Source organism: Sturnira hondurensis, unplaced genomic scaffold (genome assembly GCF_014824575.4).
Source record: "Sturnira hondurensis isolate 20B ecotype Veracruz unplaced genomic scaffold, ASM1482457v3 Scaffold0015056, whole genome shotgun sequence".
Taxonomy (NCBI): domain Eukaryota; kingdom Metazoa; phylum Chordata; class Mammalia; order Chiroptera; family Phyllostomidae; genus Sturnira; species Sturnira hondurensis.
In genome coordinates this window covers 2,152,847-2,175,511 of record NW_028087687.1, presented here as the reverse complement: position 1 = coordinate 2,175,511, position 22,665 = coordinate 2,152,847, and the positions used below count along the sequence as shown (strand labels likewise).

Below are 22,665 nucleotides of genomic sequence, written 5' to 3'. Positions count from 1 at the left end.
TCCTCACAGAAAAATTCCAATTAATGTGTGTAGAATGAATGAAGGATATATACAACCTCTATTAGGCGAATTCAAGAGGAATAATTGTTCCAGGCAAGATCCACTGATAATCAGTGGGTGAAAGTTTGAGGGGAAACAGAATTTTTGCCTCAAAGTAACCGCATCAAGATATTTAGTGATGAAAAGGAAAAAAAGATAGTAATTTTACTACCTGGAAGACAGCACCTTAACCAAGTGATCAAGATTAGTATTACCAGTAATAAAATGTGCTGACATCATGTGCCCTGTGATATGCAGCATTGAGAACAAAGGATCACTTCGGAGGTATTTTTGCCCCACATGCATAAATTCAACCTAATTAGAAAATATCAGGGTAACCAAATTGGGAGACATTCTCCCATCTGACTACCAATACTCCTCAGAAATGTCAGGGTCATGAAAGAAAAGGAAAGCCTGGGGAACTGTCATAGTTCGGAGGAGACTAAGGGAACATGCCAACTAAACGCGCTGCGGAATTCTGGATTGGATCCTGGGACAGAAAAAGGACATTAGTGGGGGAAAAACAGTAAAATATGAGTAAGGCCACAGTTGGAAGCAATATTAACTTCCTGGTTTTGATTAGTGTATGATGGCTATGCAAGTTGTTACTATTAGAGGAAGCTTGGGAGAAGCGGGTACATGAACACTACTATTTTGGTAACTTTTTTAGAAGTCTAAAGCTATTTCAAAACAAGAAGTTAAAAAAAAAAGAATAAGGGAACAGGGTGGGATCTAGAGCACAGGGGAGAAGGTGGCCTGAGTTAGGAGGAGCTGTGCCTCTGCCCTGCAGCCAGGAGGGCTGGTAGGAAGCAGCCAAGAGTAGCCACGCAGGCAGACCTCCTGGCTTGTTGGCAGGACGCCGATGGAGTTCATCAAGGGAAGACCATGGCTGCACCCTCCGTGCCCATCACAGGGCCTGCAACTGAATAGGGGATCAAAAAATGCTTATTGAATTCACACACTTAAGGTTGAGTCATGACTATAACATGATTATAGATAAGGCTGTAGGTAACTTACTGTTTTTGTATCTCCGTATCCTTTGGAAATGGGGATAATAATCCCAGTTGTTGAGTCAGAAATGAAATATACATTCACCAAAATTGATTTCCTTTTTTTCTGGGCACACAGCTAGATAATGAATCTCAATTTCTAATCATGTTAGGCACATACTGACCAGAACATCATTGGCTCTTAATATATATTTAATGAAAGAATATAACATTGACATGTTCCATTATAAACTTTGTTGTCACCAGTTTTTTTTTAATCTTGATCCGAGATGATATCTTGTCTGGCCCTGGAGATGGTTAAGACCAAATGAAAATTTCCAGTGGATAATTTGTAATAGATATGATTTGTTTATATAGAACTAACTGATCATGATTATTGCTTCCTTAATTATGAGCCTTGGAGAAAAGTAATGTACTCTTATTCCCCTGACACTGGTTAGAACTAGAAGAAAATAATAGCTGTGAAAAATTTTGCCAGAGTGTTTTTTCTCTCCCCACCCCCACTTGTCTAATTTAAGAACATTATTATTAGAAGCAGGGTGAGGACAGAAGTGTATGTTGTGGATAGAGAGTGGGGAAATTGAACTGCAGCTAACAGAAGCCTTCTAGCCACTGAGGTGGGATGCTCTCAGGCTGTAGTACCTTAGATTAGACTATCAGTGGTTCAGATTTTGAACCTCAGCTTTTCTGGTTAAGTAACATGATCAAGGCAGTTGAATGAGTTAAACACACTTATGGAGTTGCATGCCAACCAATTTCTTGTAAAAATAATATGGAAACCAGGATGCTAATTTATTAATTTACAATGGTAAATATAATCAGAGGGCATATTGTATTCTATTGGCTGCTTGATACATTCTTTCTTGGTAGAAAAATCTATATGGGAAACCCTATGGCTTTAATCAGAAAGTTTTTTTGGTAAACAGGAATCTGGAACAAAAAGAGTTAGATGAGTAATCTCAAAGGCCAGGATTATCAAATTATGATAACTGAGTGCAACCATTTTAGTAGTAAGTACAGACTTGTTAAGAGAGGGTTGCTTTTTTCCTGCTGATATTTCTTTTATGTAGATTAAGCTAGAGTGGTGTAATTCCTGGCTTCTCCCTGTCTCTTTACCCATCTCAGGGAAGAGTGACATCTGATTGGTAAATTCAGGAAGAACAATCTAGGTATCTTGACTTCTTTTCTCTCTTTTGAATAAGGCTGCTCTCAGAGAGTACGCACCTCGACCAGGATCTGAGACTCACTTGGGCAATGTGTTGCCCAGGGCCAACTTCTCCATTAGGCATTGTGGGCATAGCGTCTAGGGTCCATGATACTTTCAGGGGCTCTTAGATATTTTAATTTAAAATCCGAAGAGAAAAACACGAACTTGTAGGGCAAAGAAAATGTTTTAAAATATAATATTAGTATAATTTTATTTATATCAGTGTAGTCATAACATGTAATGTAAAAAATTTTTTTAAGGAGGAAGGGACCCATCAAAGCAGAAGTGCCCATGGCCCCACACAAGACACAATGAGACCTTATGATGCCTGTGGAACAGGGTGGGGAAATCTATCTAATTCAAGCGTTCAGGTGACAGGTCAGTTTGGTTCTCATAAACCGCATTCTTCAGTTAGCCCTCATCAGTTCACGGTGATATCTGAGCTGTTATTCACCTTGTGCTTGCCCTTTATTCTCAATTTGGGCAGAGAAGGAAAATGCTGTTTACTGGGCTCCCTGAAGACCCCAATTAAATCACAGCAATACACACATATTTACTGAATTAAACTGAAAGAGACTGGAAAAGTTGTGTACTGAGCAGGGCTGGTCAATGTCTAACAAAATAATGTTATTTAACTTCCCTTTTCTATACTCCATGTAGATTAAATCCTTCTATGTTCTGGAATTAGCCAAAAGGAAGACAAGAAAACTCATTGACATCATCCTACAAGTCATGACTGGTTTCTGATTTGGAACAGATTTTTTACAATAACCCATACAAGCAAGCAATGAGACATTTCTATGTCTTACCATGAACAAATATCCAATGTAGGACATATTTTGAAAAACTCTCATACATCTATAGGGGATCCAAAGAAAATCTGACAATGTTTTGCATTTTACATATTAAAAAGTCACTTATGTTAGGTGATGTTATTACATTCAGGTAGCAAGTTGGAACAACAAATAAAATTTTCTAAGAAAATAATATACTATATTCTAATTTTTCCTTTTACCTAGTTAACTTGATTAAAACCCTATATATTTAAGTTTTATTTTTTTAAAGTTCTTACTGGAGTATACGTTTATTGATTTGAGAGAGAGAGAAAGAGAGAGGAACATCAATGTGAGAAAGAAATACTCATTGGTTGCCTCCTGTATGCGCCCCGTCCAGGTATCAAACCACCACCTTTTTTTTTGATGGGTGGGTGGGATGAGGCTCCCAACAACTGAGCTACCTGGCCAGGCCTGACTTTTGAAGCTATGTAAGTTAATGTCAGTTTTAAAATTCCCTGGTACTAGAGCCAAAGCATTGCTATAAATGAAGAAAAAGAGTTAGAAACCATATAATTCATTCAATTCAGAGAATAAATTAACATTTATCAAGCATCTGATATGTATCAAGCATTTACTTAGGTATTTCTATCCATATTGTCTCACTTAATCCTGACAATGGTCCTCCGAGATTAGCATCCTTATATGCACTTTACAATTGAGGAAACTGAGGCTGGGAGCAGGTAATTACCTTTGCAGAGCTCATACATTAATGACATGGCAGAACAAATAATGTGAATCAAGGGCCTTCGAACCAGAGGATCGAGGTTCGATTCCCAGTCAGGGCACATGCCTGGGTTGCAGGCCGGTTCCCTGCAGGCCACCTCCCAGCAGGGGACGCACGAAAGGCAACCATACATTGATGTTTCTCTCCCTCTCTCCTTCCCCTCTAAAGATAATAAATAAATAAAATCTTTAAAAAAATGTGAATCAAGTTTAAAAGCCAATATTATTCCCCACTTTACCATCCTATTCCTCTTCGTAAAAATAACAATGATAATGCTTTATATCTCTATCTCTTACCTTAGAAAAATTATGACAGAGCTCCTTAAGTGCAGGGACCATGTCTTATGCTTTACAATATTCCTAATAGTAAATTCTCAAGAAATATTGGTTGAATGAAGAAGAATAGCTCCTGTTATTTATATAATGGCATTCAATTTTTCAGTGGAATTTCAATGGCATATATAAATTTTGTTCTTCTACACCTTGCTATTTATATGCAACTATTCTGACATTTTACATTAGAGATGATTTCATCATATTGTTGTAATTCACCTTATATATCAGAGGGGAGGGAAAGGGGGGACTGGATGAAAGGCAGTGATGGGATTAAATAACACATAGGCATAGCCCATAGACACAGACTAACAGTGTGATGGTGGTGAGAGGGAAGGGGAGTAGAGGGCCCAGAAGGATGAGCAAAGGTGGTGGGGGGCAGGGAATGAGGATATGTGTAATAGTGTAAACAATAAAAACAAAGTAAAAAAAGAGTTTTAAAAGGTGTATAACCATATATGAAGATTCTATGCTGCAATTCTTGGAATGTGCATTATGATACCATGTTTATTTACATTTAACTTCACTTGCAGACTGTTTAAGGTATTTAATTTATAAACACCATTCTTGGCCTTCTAGGGACTTCCTATCTTTTCAGTACTGGGAGGACTGGTATAAAATAAATAGTGAAATGATAATTCTACCTATAGATTTGAAAACATGGACAAAGAAATAAACACTGCATTCAGAAAAGGTTAGCCTCAAAGTGTTAACTAGCCATAGGTTTTGGAAACTCTCACTTGACAATGCTCCAATAATTACCACTGAAGTTCTCATCACCTTAGGATTGGTGCTCTTGTCCTGTTCCCTAATGCCTTTCCTAACATGATACAAACCAGCCTAAACCAAACCAACAAAAATGCCCTATAATACTCACACTTCATCCTAATTAGCAAAATGTCTTTCGCCATGGCCAGTGTGGCTCAGTGGGTTGAGCACCAGCCTGCCAACTGAAAGGTCACAGGTTTGATTCCGGGTCAGGGCACATGCCTGGGTGGTGGGCTAGGTCCCCAGTTGCAGGTGTGTGAGAGGCAACCAATCGATGTTTCTCTCCCTTTCTTTCTCCCTCCCTTCTCCTCTCTCTAAAACATAAATAAATACATCAAATCTTAAAAAAAGATTGTCTTTCAGGCAGGCGATCACCAAACATTAAATGTGAAGATAGGCAGGGACTGAGAGGAAAGTCTAGTAGGTGAAATGTGCTGCTTGGCTCCAGGCTCAGCTTATATTTTCCATCAGCAAATATCACCTTAGCTTAGAGCAAATGTCTTTCAAAATGTCCTTGAACTTGCCCTCTCTCAACTTGATTTAAAAAAATTCGATTTTGAGAACTCAAATAGATTTCATTATAAAGACCTTCACATTTTATTTTAACAAAGCATATCCAGAAAAACCTACTATAATAGTTAAACTCTTTTAAAGGCCACTATGAAAAAAGAATTCAAATTAGCTTAGGCCAAAAAAGGGGACATTTATTATAAGAATATAGATGTGTTTTAAAGAAATTAAGGGGGGAGAGGAGGAGCTAGCCCTAGAAAATACTAGAACCAAATTGCTGAGAACCCAGACAATACTTTTCCTCCATCTCCCCAACTCTCTCTTCTCTGCTTGCCAGGAAGCCTGCCCTTCTTCAGCTCTAGTTCTCTCAGGTGTTTGCTGTTATTGTTTGGTTTGTAATACTCTTTGCCAATCCCATATTAACCCCTTCTCTGTCGAGTTTGGAGACTGCCTCATGCCTACCCAATTACTTATGAAGAAATTAGGTAAAACAAAAATATATTTCTCAAGAACATCCCTCAGTGGATATAGGCTTGAGTTCTGTTTGAAGCCCATTTCTGTAGGAGAAATGGTGGGATTTGGAAGCGTGGGCTGAGGAGTTTGGATTTCATTCCCACACGTACAGAGGAGTGTTTCCTCCCAAAGTGTGTTATAAAATCATATGTCCGGAGATACTCTCCACGAATAAAAGACTTTTAAGTTTCCAAAGTAAGTTTGGAAATATTTAATACTATATCCCTCTCTTAGAGTTCATAATACACATTGCCATATTAAAAGTTCTGAGAATTTATTCAAGGAAAAATAGAATGTAATAAAAAGTCCTCCAGTTGCAAAGAAACATGTAACTTATTTACCCCTTGTTTCCACATTTTCTCATATAATACTTACTAAAAATTTGAGAAAAGCTAATATAATTAGTGGGGAGTTGTGAAGTTTCTGAGACACAGATTTGTTTTCTCGTGATGCTTTTAATCAGCCTAGAATGTCATTATTCTCCTAAACTTTTTTCTTGTTGTTTTAGTTTGCTTGGTTTTGCTTGCTTGTTTTGTAGTTGTTTGGTTTTTTAATAGTAGACTTCTCCCCCCATTCTTGTTCCCCATAGCTTTATCGAGGTATGATTGACAAAACTGTATAAGCTTAAAAAGTACAATTTGATATACATTGTGAAATGATTGTAGTGCACATATCCATTACCTCACAGTTACTTTGTGTCTCTGTGTGTATGTGCATGTGTTAAGAGTACTTAAGATCCATTCTCTTAGCAAATTTCAGTTCTTAAACATTGTCTCCTTTTACTATTCTATCCCTTCTCTCCTCAAGGGTATTTGTTTCCTAATTTTTTAAAAAAGAAAAACAGCACTTTATGCATTCCTTTGATAGATAATTGTACGAAGAAAATTACTTTTTCTTCATGATTGAATCCACTAATATCTTCAAGTAATAATAACTACCTACCATCTATTCAGCCTTACTTTTACATGTTTTCATTATTTTAATCAACCAGAAAGTGGATATATTGAATGTGTTTGAGAGATGAGAAAACTGAGTTTTTAGAGGGTGTAAAGTTGTGTTCCCAAGTCCACAAAAAGTGCAACTCCTGTTGAGTTTGGTAAAGCATTCTTTTATAAAGATAAGACCTTGATATTTATTTACTTTAGATAACAGCAACATTACCCACTATCCAGTTTCTACGAAATTTAAAATTGAAAATCACAGATGTTCCAGCATATTTTGGTCCTATTTTATGTTAGTGAAGTGTTTACAGAAGAAGTGTCCAGACCTGTGGAGAATTTTTATGAGCTTATTTGAGCCAAACTGACAACATACGCTGGGGAGCGAGATCTCCAAGACTCTGGAAAATAACAGTTCTGCAGCTTCTTTTATGCACCTGAAATTAAGGAGGAACGATGTCGCCTCAATAAATTCAGTGAAAGGAAAGAAACCAAAAAACAAAGAAAGAACTTAAGGAGGTATTGTAAGGAAGATTACGTGAAGGTGGGAGGAAGCAACATGGAGGCTGAATTACAGGAAAGTTAAGATTATATGATCTCTCTCTTCCTGAAAGTGGCCAGAGGTGACTCCTGAAAGTGGTTTGCTATTCATTTCACCCAGAACCCCCCCAAATCATGCTAATCAAGAGGTTCAAGTTTTCATGTTCACTTTAAGAACATTCATGAAACTGCTCAGGCCATTAAGGGTATGCATATTAGAAAAGCCACCAAGTATCTGAGGATGTCACAGAAGCAATGTGTGCCAGTCTGTTGTTACAATGTGGAGCTGGTAGGTGTGCCCAAGCCAAACAGTGGGGCTGCACACAGGGTCGGTGGCCCGAAAAGAGTGCTGAACCTTTGCTGCACATGCTTAAAAATGCAGAGAGTAATGCTGAACTCAAGGGTTTAGATGTTGATACTTTGGTCATTGAGCACGTCCAGGTGAACAAAGCTCCCGAGACATGTGCAGAAATAACAGAGCTCATGGGTGGATAAACCGGCACTGAGCTCTCTCTGCCTCACTGAGATGATCCTTACTGGAAAAGAGCTGATTGTTCCCAAACCAGGAGAGGAGGGTACACAGAAAAAAAGATATCCCAGCAGAAAGTGAAGAAACAAAAACTTATGCACTGGGAGTAAATTCAACATAAAATAAATACTAATAAAAGTAAAAAAAAAGATTATGTGCTTTCTTCTATGCCAATATGGTCAATTAATATTTGTCAAAGGAGGCAAGAACATAAATACTATAGAGTAAGGACAGTCTATTCAATAAATGATGTTGCAAAAACTGAACAGATACATGTAAAAAAAAGGAACTAGACCACCTTATTACACCACATACAAGAATAAACTCAAAATAAAGACTTAAACATAGGACTCAAAACCACAAAGTTCCTGGACAAAAGATAGGCAGTAGAATCTCAGACATTTTTCTTAGTGGTTTTTTTTCTGATATATCTCTTCGGGCAAAGGAAATAAAAAAATAAATAAACACACAGTACCATATCAAACTAAAAAGTTTTTGCCCAAAGGAAACCATCAACAAAATGAAAAGAAAATCAACTGAATAGGAGAACATATTCACAAATGATACATCTGATAAGGGGTTAATACCCAAAAATTATAAAGAACTCATACAACTCAACACCAAATAAACAATCTAAATAACACTAAATAAACAATCCAATTTACAAATGGGCAAAGGACTTGAATAGACACTTTTCCAAAGAGGACATATAGATGGCCAATGGACATATGAAAAGAGGCTCAATGTCACCAGAGAAATGGAAATTAAAACCACAATGAGATACCACCTCACACCTGTCAGAATGGCCATGATAAACAAATCAAAAAAGAAGTGCTGGTGAGAATGTGGAGGAATGGGAACTCTCGTCCACTGCTGATAGAAACGCAGACTGGTGCAGCCACTGTGGAAAACAGTGTGGAGGTTCCTCAAAAAGTTAAAAATGTAACTGCCTTATGACCCAGTGATTCTACTTCTGGGTATATATCCTAAGAAACCCCAAACAGTAATTTAAAAGAATATATGCACCCCTATGTTTATTGCAGCATTATTTACAGCAGCTAAGCTATGGAAGCCACCCAAGTGCCCATCAATAGATGAGTGGATGAAAATGTGGTGGTACATGTATATGATGGAATATGAGTTGGCCATTTGCAACAGCATGGATGGACCTAGAGGGTATTATGCTAAGTGAGGTAAGTCATCCAGAGAAAAACAAATACTATATGATTCCACCTACATGTGGAATCTAAAGAACTGTATAAATGAATAAACAAAACAGAAACAGACCCATAGATAGAACAGACTGATTGTTGCTGGAGAGGGGTTTGGGGGACTGGGTAAAAAAGGTGAAGATATTGAGAAGTACACATCGGTAGTTTCAAAACAGTCATAGGGATGTGCAGCATAGGAAATATAGTCAATAATATTGTAGTAACTATGGATGATGCCAGGTGTGTGCTGGAAGTATAGGGAGGAGCACTTTGTAAAGTACCTCACTGTCTGACCACTGTGAAGTACACCAGAAACTAATACAAAGTAATATTGAAAATTAAACTGTAATTGAAAAAAATTTCTTACATGCTAAAAAAAAGATTTTTGCTCTCTTGAGGGTGGTAATGGTTTATTTTAAAGGTATGTTAATCTAGAGGCACAGAAACAATGATTAAGCCTTGCTTACTGCAAAGATAAATCTTTTACTAAAAAGTTATATTCCTGGGGTGTGACTACCCACCATGACCTGCCCAGTTAGGAATTTATGATCAGATCACCCTGTGAGGTTATTTTCCACAGAACCCCTTTTTATCATCCACAAAAGTTTTTGCACAATGCTATTCTGGTTTAATTGGGAATGTAAACAAGTATATATCTGCTATTACATAGAGGAGGAAAGAATCCTGAGACAGATTTTCTCTTGATTTCCCATACACTGTGTCATAGAGTGACACTTACTCATTCTTTCACTCAGAAAATATTCACGGAGTGTTTATTTTCTACAAGGCTCTGAGTTTGGCGGTGAGGAATACAAAGCTAAATGGGAAACAGAACCTGTCTTCAAGGAATTGATGAGCTAATAAAAGAAATTACAAATATGTAAGTAAAATTAGTCTTCTGAGTGCTCCGAGTCAAAATCAAAGTATAGGTTATTTCTGGAATAAATCATACTTATGTTCTAAACATAAGCAAGCATGTTTAGAATTTAGCTATTAAATAGACCAAAAATGGCTGTAGGCAAAGATAGAAGATTTATTTATAATGCATTGGCCATTTTATTTATACAAATCCAAGACACTTTCTAAAATGTAAACTTTATTATTACCTTAAAGGCCAGTCTTTCACCTAAGGAAATGCCAGAGTCCATCTTATTTAAAGTACTAAGTAGTAGATATTTTGCCATTCTTCTGATTTATCTGACATTTTAGAGAATTAAATATTTAAACAAAATCGATTGTAACATAACCAATTGGAAAATTATAGAGAGCAAAGTGTGATCAGGAGTAGCACTTTGGTATTTAAGTCCATAAAGGTATTCAATAATTCAAAGATTCTTAAATTTCTTCTTTGAAATCGAAAGTTACATGATCTTGAATGAGAATGAGCATGATAAACAATCCATTTATCCTGTGTTTCAACCTAATGCAGATTGGAGTCTCACCCTTTAAAAAATGTACTGTACTTTTCCTATTGGCTTAGAATTTAAACCAATAAGGAAAGAGGAAATCTTTTAAAATATTTACAAAGTCAGGCTAGCATGATGAATGTTGAGTAAAAAGATTGCTTTGTTCTTAATTTAAGTTGGAGATTCAGAACTTTATTGTATTGATGTTTTTCTTTTATTGATGTAGTAAGCACGACAAAAAAATACTCAGCCTGGGTGATGTCTTGGTGGCTTGAAATATATTTTCCAATGTAAAGAACACTTTATGTCTTATTGTTCAGACTTAAGGTGTGATGATCCTCAACAATGTACAAAGGAAAATCAAGAATTTAAAGCTAGCTTTTATGGCCATTGTGGATATATTTCATATGAAAAAAGTTGAAATTAATTTCGTAGATTTGTTTGAAGTTTATAATTAAGAGAGTTTGTTAAAATAAAAAAACAAACGGAGAGTAATCCTGAAGATTCCCGGAGCAAACAGAAGCAATTTAGTCACACAGATAAGGCTTTGCTTAGCTTTTTTCAAGACTGCCTTGACCTTGGTTACTTCTTGCTTATGCTTTTGGAAATCCTAAACAAACTTGAACTGTTCCCCAAGGTTATATGACGCAAACACTGAAAATTCTTATATTTTACCCAATCACCATCAAGAAAAAAGTTACTGATTTCTCACTATACAAGCTGCTTTATATTCTATCTCTGAACCTCATTCCAAGTTTTGGCTTGAGTGCTGCAGGTTTGCAAACTGTCTCTCTGGTGCACGCACAACAACTTTTTATTGATGACTACTTAATGATTCACTGGTTTGACTTTCGTTATTTCTGAACCTCTTATAGGTTTCTTTATTTGTAAAGTAGCATATATCACTGTTATTAGTCTCTATTAATGGCTGTTCAGAGGCAGAGTCAATATTAAGTTCTCAGCAACAGCTATTTGCATCTTGAAATTCTGGGTACCGTAAAATTTTTGCTGTTTTAAAATAAAAAAAACACAAAGGTGTTCACATTGTAATTTCTTAACATTAGGATTCAGGGGGATCTTTAAAAAAAACAAAAAAATTAACACAAAAGAAAGAAAAACCCTTTCCTTTGAATTTTTCTGTGTGACCGATTTCATCAGAAAATTTACTATCTTCGAGGTCTCTGCTTAAATGTTCCTGGTTTCTAAAACAAAACAAACCAAAACAAAACAAACTAGACTGTTTCCACTGAGTATGAGATGTTCCAATTAGACCTAAATGAAGAAAAAATCCATTTGCGATTTTCCCAAATTTCTACTCAGTTTAAAGCAATTACTATGACAACATCGACAGCTAGTTTGTCTCTTAGATTCAAAGGAGTACTGTCAGGAGGCTATTCATTTCTCCATGAAAAAAACTCTGAAAATGGAGTAAAAAGTGACTAAAAAGGGAGGGAGGAGGGTGAAAACACAAATAAGCAAAACCACTACCCACCACTAACACAAAGCAAGTCTGAAATTTCGTGTACCTGAAAACACTGAATATTTGACGTCAGACCACAGCAGTAACAAACCAAGGAAAAGCCGAGTTTAGGAAGGAAGAAAAAAATGGAGGCTTGGGGACAAGCCGGTAATACAGTGGTCGCAAAACAGAAGGGAACACCTTTGTTTTTACTTGGCTCCGAAAACTGAAGCTCTATGTGGGGCAAAGGTCTGGGCCTGCGGTTCTATAAGCTTATGTGCACACATTTTTGTGCTTCTGCCAGAGCGTTTAGACAGCACTTTGGAAGCGCGAGTTGGAACCTGACATCCTCCGACCCAGCGGAGGCCGCGGTAGGCCCCTTTGTCTCCGGGCTGGAAGGTGGCCGTACTGTGTCCGTCGCCCTAGCGTGCAGAGGGACCCAGGGCCGCGCGCCCGGAAACCTCCGCCCTCCGCTCCGCAGGCGCAGAGGCGGGGTTCGCGCGTCCGCCGCCACCGCCGTCGCTCTGCACTCCCGGAGTCGACAGCCCACTTAGGCAACGCCGAGGCTGGCTGGTTTGGCCTGCCGTCCCTCCGAATTTATAACCCAGGCCTGCGCGGGGCGGGCTCTCCCTGGCTCCCATTTTTTCCCCTCCTCCACCAGCGAGTACGACCTTGTGTTTCTGTTTTGCTTTTGGGGCTTGGGAAAGCGCGCGAAGGGCTGGAAATTGGTGTGGTGCACCGCGCCAATTATTTCGACACGTATTTCGGCCCCCTTTTTGTCTTGTTCAGCAGTGCAAAACGGCTCTTGCCTTCCTCGAAAATCCATGTGGAAAAGGGCTTGCTCCTCCATGTGACCCGCCCCACCTCAAGACCCCCGACAGCAGAAGGGGGGAACTACTCAGGCCTTCGGGCGATCTTTTTGCCGAGAAGGAGAGGACACGTCCCACGTGGCAGAACCCGCCAGGCCGGGACTCGGTCTCCAGAAGGAGCAAAGGAGGCGGGCGCGCCCGCGGGCCCGGGTCGCGGAGGCCTGCCCCGGGGCGGGGGGGGGGGCGGTCCCATGGGCCTCGGCGGAACCTGGGACTAACCAGAGGTCACGGCGGATGCGGGCGGCTGTGAGGGAGGGGAAGAGTGGCGATCCACCTGGGCTACGTGGCAGCCATTCCCTGGTTCCCGAGACCCCTCCCCATTCAGCCGCCCACCCACTCTCACGGGGCTGGCTGCTGGGAGGCTGCTCTTCCCCGGTCCGACAGCGAGCGGCAGTGTCTCTCCGCCGGGCGCTTGTCGCGCATCTCCCCCACGACCGTCGCCGCTCACCAGCCCAGCGCCCTGCCTGAAAGCGCATTGGGCGGCGGGAACGGGCTGTGGACCCGCGTTGCGCACTCGACGACGCGGCCCCAGCGCCCGCGCCCTCTGCCAGCTCCTGGAGCAGGTAAAGGCGGCGGGCGGAAGGTGGAGCGGTGGGTCTCGGGTGAGGGTGTTAGAGATAACTGGGCGGCAAGCCGCAGCGGAGGTCCCGAGACAGGGATGGGCGGCACTGCGACCGAAATCCAAAGTTCTAAACGCGGAGTCCGGTACCGGCTGCCTCCAGCCCGGCTCGCGGGCCCGGGCTCCGGGACAGAAGGGAAGTGAGGCGTCGGCAAGAGGCGGGCCCTGGCGTGCAGCCCGTTCCCGGGCGAAGGTGGGGGCCTCGGCTGTTTCCCGGCCTCCCAGTTCCTGGCAGGTTTCCGGGCCCCAGACACACCCCTCCCCCCACCGGGGGCTTTTTCGGTTCCCGCCAAGGCTGGCCCTCGTGTCCCTCCAGGCGCCTTTGGCGTTTTCCAGGCAGCGCATTCCTGGAACTTCGGCCCATCTTTCCAAGCACGTAGCCGTAGCAAAGCTGTTTATTTACTCACTCCGTTACACGTTTTGATTTTGAATACTGCGGGGAGACTCTGATGTCTGTGCCTCTTTGACCCTGGTCCTCACCTGCCTCCCTCGCGGTGGTCTTGGTCCTCCCTGGGACCTTCCTTGAACCCTACCGTCATCCGGACTCTCTTTGAGATGTCCATTTGAATATCAGTCATTTTTTCATAAAGTCAGTCATCTGACCGGGGGCAGCTCATTCCTTATTCTCTTTTGGTTAACATACTTTCTTCCCCACAGAAAGAGAGCTAGAGTAATGAGAAAACGTGTTGATGCCAGATCACGCTCAGTGTTGTTTTTAAAGAATTTTTTGGCAATAGTCCTTAAAACTAGGATCTGTTATTTGTGGCATGGACAGGTTTGTACACATTTCGCCATGCAGTGGTTGTAATGTCTCCATAGCACAGTTCTGACTTGAAGGCAGGATTGGCTGGTTTTTCTACTAGACATCTTTAAGCCAATCAAGCAGAGCTTTTTGCCCGGAGACTGGTTAACTCAGAAAAGGTGGGGATTGGTAGAGCTCAGAGAAGGGAATCCTGAAGATCAAGCTGGCCTCTCACAAAGCCGCAATTGATGTTCAGCTGCCTCTCTTCTCCCACTTTTAAGCATGTTATCTTTTTACCCCAACATCAGCCTTTTTATTCCATTTCATTCATTGTTTTTTTCACTTAAACAACCACTTCTCTTTGTAACTCGTTTTAACTCTCCTTCAGTTTTCAATTAAAGAAGCTGTACATGCTTGAAATGTAAACATGTTTTGATAGTCAGTGTGGTCCAATTTTCTTACGTTGTCCATTTTTAAATATCAGAAGTGAATACTTTTTTATTCTTAGGCTAGAGCCTTTATTATTTAAGTGGTTGTGCTAGGCTGGGGGCTGCAGTGATGGAGATGGTGGAAGAACAGGAAAGTAATGGCTACTTTTTTTCTACAAGAAGGCTACAATTTAGTTCATGAAAGATTATTAGCGTACAAAAAAACCAACTCCAGTACAAATCACCGTGAAGTTCTTAGGGATGTCGGTTTGTGTACCTGTTGGCTTTAGTTGCTTTGAGGGGAAGAGTAAGGAGGACAGGGCTACTGGACTTCATAGAAAAAGTAGATTTAAGTTATGGTAAAGGAATGTTTTTTCTTTATTAAAGTAGGCATAGTATCTTATAACAATAGAGGCTAAGTAAATATTTACATTTTAGGTGCATTTTTAGTAGTGAGGATTTTTCTTTGAAAAATTTTCATGATTATTTATAGTTATGCATGTCTTGTTAAGGAAACAGTAACCACACGAGTTAGATAATAGCTACATCATCTTTGTTTTTCTTCCTTCCACTCTTTTATATGCGAATTCACATTGTAAGTCTTGGGGAGGAGTCTCAATTTGTGAGGTCAAGCATTGAATCTTACATCGTTGTTAAATGCCTTTATATATATTTTATATTAGGAATTAAAGAAGAGATGGAATTTAAAAAAGTATATATATTATGCCAGGCAATGAATAAGCCAGGCATCATTACATCCTCACCACCCTCATCCCCATGATAATAAAAATGGCTACCATTTATATTATGTACAGTAGCCCCTCCCCCTTATTTGAAGTTTTGCTTTCCTCATTTTCAATTACCCACGTCAACTGTGGCTCAAAAATATTAACTGGAAAATTCCAGAAATAAACAATTCATAAGTTTTAAATTGTGTGCTATTCTGATTACCTTGCTTCATCTCATTACATAGGCCTTGTATTATCTCACATCACAGGAAGAAGGTTGGATATAGTACAATAAGATGTTTTCAGAGAGAGACTATACTTGTAACTTTTATTATACTATATTGTTATAATTATCCTATGTTGTTCTTAGTTATTGTTAATCTCCTACTGTGCCTGATTTATAAATTAAGCTTTTTAGGCATGTATGCATAGAAAAAAACAGTATATATAGGGTTTGGTACTATTTGCAGTTTCAGGAATTTACTGGGGTCTTTCGGTGCATCCTGCTTAGATAAGAGGAGACTGCTGTATTGATTGATCACTTGGACATTTCCCCTTTTACTTTACAATGAGTAATTCAATTTGCTTATATAAAACCATATATAGGTTTTAACATTACTCTGAATTTTGGCTAATTGAATTTACTTTTAAGTGCCTTTCTATCCACTGTACTAAAGTCTTTAAAATATGGCGAGATGGAAGGTTGGCAGGCTGTTGGAACAGTCTCATAACTGCCCACCAGAAACGTTGTATTAGGATGTCTAGATTGAGGTTAATCAATTTGTGCTGTCCAGACTCACATAATGTCAAGAATTAAAAGAGCGTTTCATTAATTTCCATGGGGAAATAAACCAGCTAAGCCAGCTAGATTTTTATGAGTATTAGTCAGTGGAATTACTGGACCAAGGAACCCCACGTGTTGCACTTGCCCACGCAGTGGCTCTGGGTGTACTGATTTCTGTAAACCTTCCTCCCCGACGGTGGACAGTGTAGTTTTCTAAATGTGGATTGTCTGTTCATATCCTTTGATCATCTGTTGGGTCTGTTTTTTAAAGCTTTGAACAAGACTTAAACATATGGTTACGGAATTTTTTTTGGCAAGTATTTTTCTCTAGTTTGCTGTTTTATTTTTTTTGCTTATCTTATTGTCAGAAGTTTAAAATGTTCATTGATTATTATTCTTTTCATTTGTCAGTCCTTCACACTCCCAAATGAAGAAATTTTCATTGTTCACAAATGGGATAATTAGTTTTTTCTAACATTTAAAAAATTTAACCAGAATTTATTTTAGTATAAAGCGTGACACCACTTTAACCTGTTTTACAGATTACTGTGAAATCATTTTAATGCCATTAAAAATTCTCTCTTATCTTCTTTGTTTAGAAGGCCTATCTTATTACATATAAATTATAAGATGTATTGTTGTTAGGGCTACTTCTGGACTCCTATAATAGCTCTTTGATCTTTTATTGGATTTTGTAGCTGTACTACTTAATTCTACTATGTTTCATAACATGCTGTAGTATTTAGTAGGATGAATTTCCTCCCTGTGTCTTTTTTTAAAAAAAACTATTTTTATACAGTCTCTCTATTCATTTGATTTAAGAACTAGTTTGGGAGACTGACATAAATAATGCTTAATATTTCTATTCTGAAGCAGGATATCGTTTTGTTAAAAAAAGTCCTTTCTGCCCTTGAATTTGTTGTTTCTTCTGTTTGGAGTATCTACTATTCTCCCTGCCTTCCTTCCCCTGAACTCTCCTAACCTACTTCAAGGTTTGAGTGATATTTATTAGTCTTCTTTTCTTTCCCCAGTAAAGATAGTCACTCACCTCTGAACCTTTTATATATTTCCATTACTTGCTATTGTGGGGAAAGGGAAGACCCCCTTCCCTCCTGGGTCTTTTGGCTGATTGAAGGATCAAATTGGCGTGAGACAGATCAACAAGAGAAAATGAAGTTTCATGTGCATTGGGAACCCACATATATGAGAGATTCAGAGACAAAAAGGGAAAATAAGGTATATGTGACTTTTTGAGCTAAGGATGAGGTAAGGTACCTTAGAGTTGCTTGCTTCAGAGTGTCATTTGCTGGGTGACAAGAAGGACAAATGTTCAGTATTTATTACTTTGCCTTGACATACAGATACGTCAAAGTTATATCTGATAGAAATGTCTTATCATGGGCAAGGTCCCTAATTCAGATTCTTCTAGGTAGTTAAGGGAGGGGGGCAGAAGCTTCTCTTGAAGGTACAAGGTCTCAGTTGCCTTTATGTTTATTTATTTAATATAATTTTTACTATGTTTGTTTTCCATTATGATTTAATCCCCTTATACCCCCGGGTCTCCGTGGCCTTTAGCTCAAAATAACCTGCATCCCACAGGAATACATCTTGGAGTGACTTGTTCTGAACCATCAACCCGCATCTTGAACTACCTCCTTCCTCTAGTAACTGTGAGCTTCACTGAGTCTTTCTTTTTTCCTTTGCCTAACACTCATCCCAACACTGTAAGTATGTAGACATTAAATGAATATTGGCATAAATAAAGGAGGTATTTTACATTTAAGAATATTTCTGTCTCCTTACTGTTAATTCTCTAATCTCCAACCCAAAGTTCTTTTCTTGACAACTGGACATGTATCATATATGCTTATGATATGTCCATTTGTCTGCTCCCACATACACTTCAAACTTGGCACATTTGAAACTGTGGTCAGCAACCTTTCCTCTCTTATCCTAAACAAAAAATATGACACTGCCTGTTTTCCATCTTCTTTCTAGGGGAATGTTAAATGAGATACTGCATACATGCTAAGAATTTAGTAAATAGTAGACACTGCTAATACTAACTTGGCAGAAACATGGGCTAGTCTGTCTTGTTTTTTTTCCTTTTATATTGTTTGATCACTGAACCCTGTTGGATTCTTTTTCCTTATTATCTCTTTATTCTCTAGGCTACCATCCTACTTCATTGTTAGCATCATCTCTCACCTGGATTGCTCCAATAGTGTCCTAAGTGGTTACTCTTTTCCAGTCTTGCTGTCCCATTCATTTTTCCCACTGTAGCCAGAGTAATTTGTCTGACACATTCAAGCATGTCAATCCCCTGCTAAAAACACACACACGTGTGTGTGTGTGTGTGTGTGTGTGGTTTTTCATTGCCTTCAGGAATATTCTGAACTTCACTTGGCTTGTAGAATTTTTATGATCTTTCTTATTTACCTCTTCCTTTTTTACTTTCTACCTTTGCCCTCAATGCATTAGTCATATTCAGTTACTTGCCTTTCTCCCTTAAGATGACAAATTCGTTAAACAAGGCCTGAGTACCAAAGCTTCCCCTTGTCTGGAATGCCTCCCCTGGTTTCTGCTTTCCTCCCTTTGGTTTTGTTAGTTCATACTTGTCTTTTAGGTTGAGGTGGTACCTCTGTGGGGAAGCCCCCTTGATACCCCCGGGCTGTGTTAACACATGCCTTCAGGTTGTTTTCCTACCACTCTCTTTTCTGTTATATTGTAATTGCTTGCTAATTTGTCATCTTACTGTGTACTTGTTAGGGTGAAAGAAAGGTAAATTGATTGTCTTGAAAAATGATGTAATTTGTACAGAATATATTAAAAACAATTAAATAATAGTTTGGGAGTTTTGCCTAATAGGGAAAGGAAAGAGACATTGTATTTGATGATGAAAGTTTTCAAAGTCAGGAAAGGCGTACTGGGTCGGTCCTTTGATAGCTTCAGTGAAATATATCTTTTGACATATAATTTCCATCTGTTTAGTTTTTCTGTTTACTAGGACTTGGATTGCAAGTAACAGATATACTTTGAGATAATCTGTGGAGGGAAAAGTTACTGGTTTAATAAGCATACAGAGTAGGGCAAAAGTAGGTTTGCAGTTGTTTGTATGGAAAATAATACAGTAAGTAAATAATACAAGAATAAACTTTCATGTACTCACAACTGTAAACCTACTTTAGCCCCACCCTGTATAACAAACTGTATGGTTAGAGATTGCCTTAAGGTGTTAAGGGGAAACTTGCCCATAATTAAATCCTTCCTGTACTTGCTTCCTGTACTTCCAGCATGTATAGACTCCAGTATGGGCCGTAGGAGAAATGACTTCAGTCTCTGCATACTGGAGTCATTTCTCCTACTGCCCATACGCTTCTTTACATGGTACAACCATATTCGTTGGCAACACAGGTTTATCTGCTTACAGCCTCCTGTCAGTGGTGCTGGATAGTTTTGGTCACATGCTCATTCCTTGACCAATTCCTGTAGCTGAGGGCACAAGGTACTGTGCTTAGTTCAGCCTAGGTCATGTGATGTGCCCGTTTATATGGCCAGAGGTCTGTTAGCAGAAAAATATACCTAGTGAGATAGAGGAGGAGAAGGAGGAGTTCTGAGGAGACACAAAGAATGCCGCACATTATAATTCTTAATCAGCCTTCTGATTATAACTTTATTTTCATAGGTACTTTATGGGAAAGAGATCTTCTGTGTTGTTGACCTGAGTATTCCAGGTTCTGAAATGGTAAGTCCAATATTTTAAAAAACTAAAATGGCTTTTTGGTTTGTGCTGGCATGTAACAACATTTTATTGAGCTGTTTGCTAAACAAGACACATCTGTGAGCTGCTTATGCTTATAGGATGCTTATAGGCTAGTAGTCCAACTAAATGCAAACTTGCTGAGATAGAGGCATATTTATGGTGCAGCGGGAGCTGTGTCTAAGTCAGAAACAACCTACTAATGGATAATGGAAAACTTTCCTGTAGGGAAGTTAGTTGAGTGAAAAAATAAGGGTTGAGTGGGTGGGAGTAGAATGACCTTGGGCAGAACATATGTGAGGCACAGTGATGGTGAAATGCCCTCCTTTGTGTGGGGAAACAAATAATTAGATACAAGTGGAACGGAGAGTATCTGAGGGGAAGCAGAGGAAGAGGGGGGCTGGGGTTAGTTTAGGGGCTAGATCATAGAAGTCCTTATGCTTTACCAGGGAATTAGAACTTGATCTTGAAAGCTATAGAGAATCCTTCCGGGATTTAAAGCTGGATCTCTCAGGCTTGAAGTGCCTATGTATAGTATCCAAGTGGATATGTTTGTCGGGCAGTTTAACTCTGTTGGGGTTTGGTAGAGAATTCTTGGCTGGAGTCACATTTAGAGGTCTTGAAGCCAAGGTTTTGAATGGACCTGGTACAAGCTGGTGGAGCAGAAGGTTAGGGTCAGAACCCAGGGGAACAGTGACATCGAAAGAGTAAGCAGAAGGAGGGAATCAGGAGGCTTCTCAGGAGACTGAGAGGGACAGCCAGAGAAACACTGGTAGGTGTAGGGGCAGATGGCAGTGGGGAGTTGAAACAACAAATGTAAACTGCTTTTATTTTAAGAAACAAACTGTATAGGAGATACCAGGAGTTTGTTTAGTCTGAGTTAAAAATTCACCTGATCATTATTAATTGTGGGTATGTTGGGAAAACCAAGTTTCTGAACAGTTTTTCCAGTGTAGGAATTTGAGCTATTAGAATTATACATTTTAAAGAGAAGAAGGAGAGGGTAGAGGCTTTTTGGTGGGTGGTGGTTGATAGGAAAGAAGTGATCAAGTAGAAGATGTATGTGGTATGTGTAGTATCAGTCAGTCATATTGGGGATACAGAGTAGCTATATTTTGCACCTAGTTTCTTAAGCTATAAAAATACAGTAAATCTATTGTATTTTACCAGGAGACCCGGAGTTGATAACAGATTGTGTAGTTGTAACTAAATTTAGTTCATCTCTCAGGATTTCTTTTGTGATTTCCTTTTCTGTCTTTTTCTTTTTAAAAAATATATTTTATTGATTAGGCCATTACACTTGTCCCATTCCCCCTTCACTCCCCTTCACCCTGCACACCCCTTCCCCACCATTCCTCCCCTTTCATTCATGTCCATGTGTCACAAGTTCTTTAGATTCTTTATTTCCCATAGTATTCCTGCCCTCCCCCTGTCTATTTTCTACCTACCGTCTATGCTACTTATTCTCTGTACCTTCTCCCTGCTTCTCCTCCTCCCACTCCCCTGTTGCTAACCCTCCATGTGATCTTCATTTCTATGGTTCCGCTCCTCACCTAGCTGTCCTCTTAGTTTGCTTTTGTTTTAGGTGTGGTTGTTGATAACTGAATTTTCTGTCCTTTCACTGTTCATATTTTTTATCTTCTTTTTCTTAGATAAATCCCTTTAACATTTCATACAATAAGGGCTTGGTGATGATGAACTCCTTGAATTTGATCTTATCTGAGAAGCACTTTATCTGTCCTTCCATTCTAAATGAAAACTTTGCTGGATAGAGCAATCTTGGATGTAGGTCTTCGGATTTCATGACTTGGAATACTTCTTTCCAGCCCCTTCTTGCCTGTAGGGTCTCTTTTGAGAAATCAGCTGACAGTCTGATGGGAACTCCTTTGTAGGTGACTATCCCTTTATCTCTTGCTGCTTCTAGGATTCTCTCCTTCATTTTAATCTTGGGCAATGTAATTATGATGTGCCTTGGTGTGTTCCTTCTTGGGTCCAACTTCTTTGGGACTCTCTGAGCTTCCTGGATTTCCTGGAAGTCTATTTCTTTTGCCAAACTGGGGAAGTTTTCCTTTATTATTTGTTCAAATATGTTTTCCACTTGTGGCTGTTCCTCGTCCCCTTCTAGTACCCCTATAATTTAGATGTTGGAATGTTTAAAGATGTCCTGGAGGTTCTTAAGCCTCTCCTCATTTTTTTGAATTCTCGTTTCTTCCTTCGTTTCTCTTTGGTTGTTTCTTTCTTCCTTCTGGCCCACTCCCTTGATTTGAGTCCCAGTTTCCTTCCCATCACTATTGGTTTCCTGTGCATTTCCCTTCATTTCAATTAGTTTAGCCTTCATATGTTTCTCCAATTTGTGACTAAAATCAACCAGTTCTGTGAACATCCTGATTACCAGTATTTTGAACTGTGCTGCATCTGAAAGGCTGGCTATTTCTTGGTCACTTAGAATTATAGGCTCTGGAACTTTGAGCTGTTCTGGAGTTATAATGTTTGGTCTGTTCGCACCTGTTATGTTTGAGGGGCAGAGCCTTAGGTGTTCACCAGGGCCAGGCGACCCAGTGGCTGGGTTGTGACACTGTAAGTGGGGGCGGGGTCAGAGAGGGAAAAAAATGGCACTTTGCTTCGCTCTGCTCTCTCTCAGATTTCTGTCCCCTCTGCGGCTTCTCACAAGCAAATTGGGCCCCTCTGGTGCTGATTCCTGGGTGTGTGGGCC

The 22,665-nt window shown here is 39.5% G+C and overlaps 1 protein-coding gene across 4 annotated transcripts in view; it reads left to right on the top strand.

Moving 5' to 3' along the window:
- Positions 1–13,381: 13,381 nt before the first annotated feature.
- Positions 13,382–22,665, top strand: part of N4BP2 (NEDD4 binding protein 2) — a 98,977-nt gene continuing 89,693 nt past the window's right edge. For all 4 annotated transcript variants that reach the window (XM_037064298.1, XM_037064300.1, XM_037064296.1 and 1 more), the window contains exons 1-2: positions 13,382–13,454; positions 19,878–19,937. The gene's annotated coding sequence lies outside the window, so the exon portion shown is untranslated. The remainder of the gene's footprint in view (positions 13,455–19,877; positions 19,938–22,665) is intronic.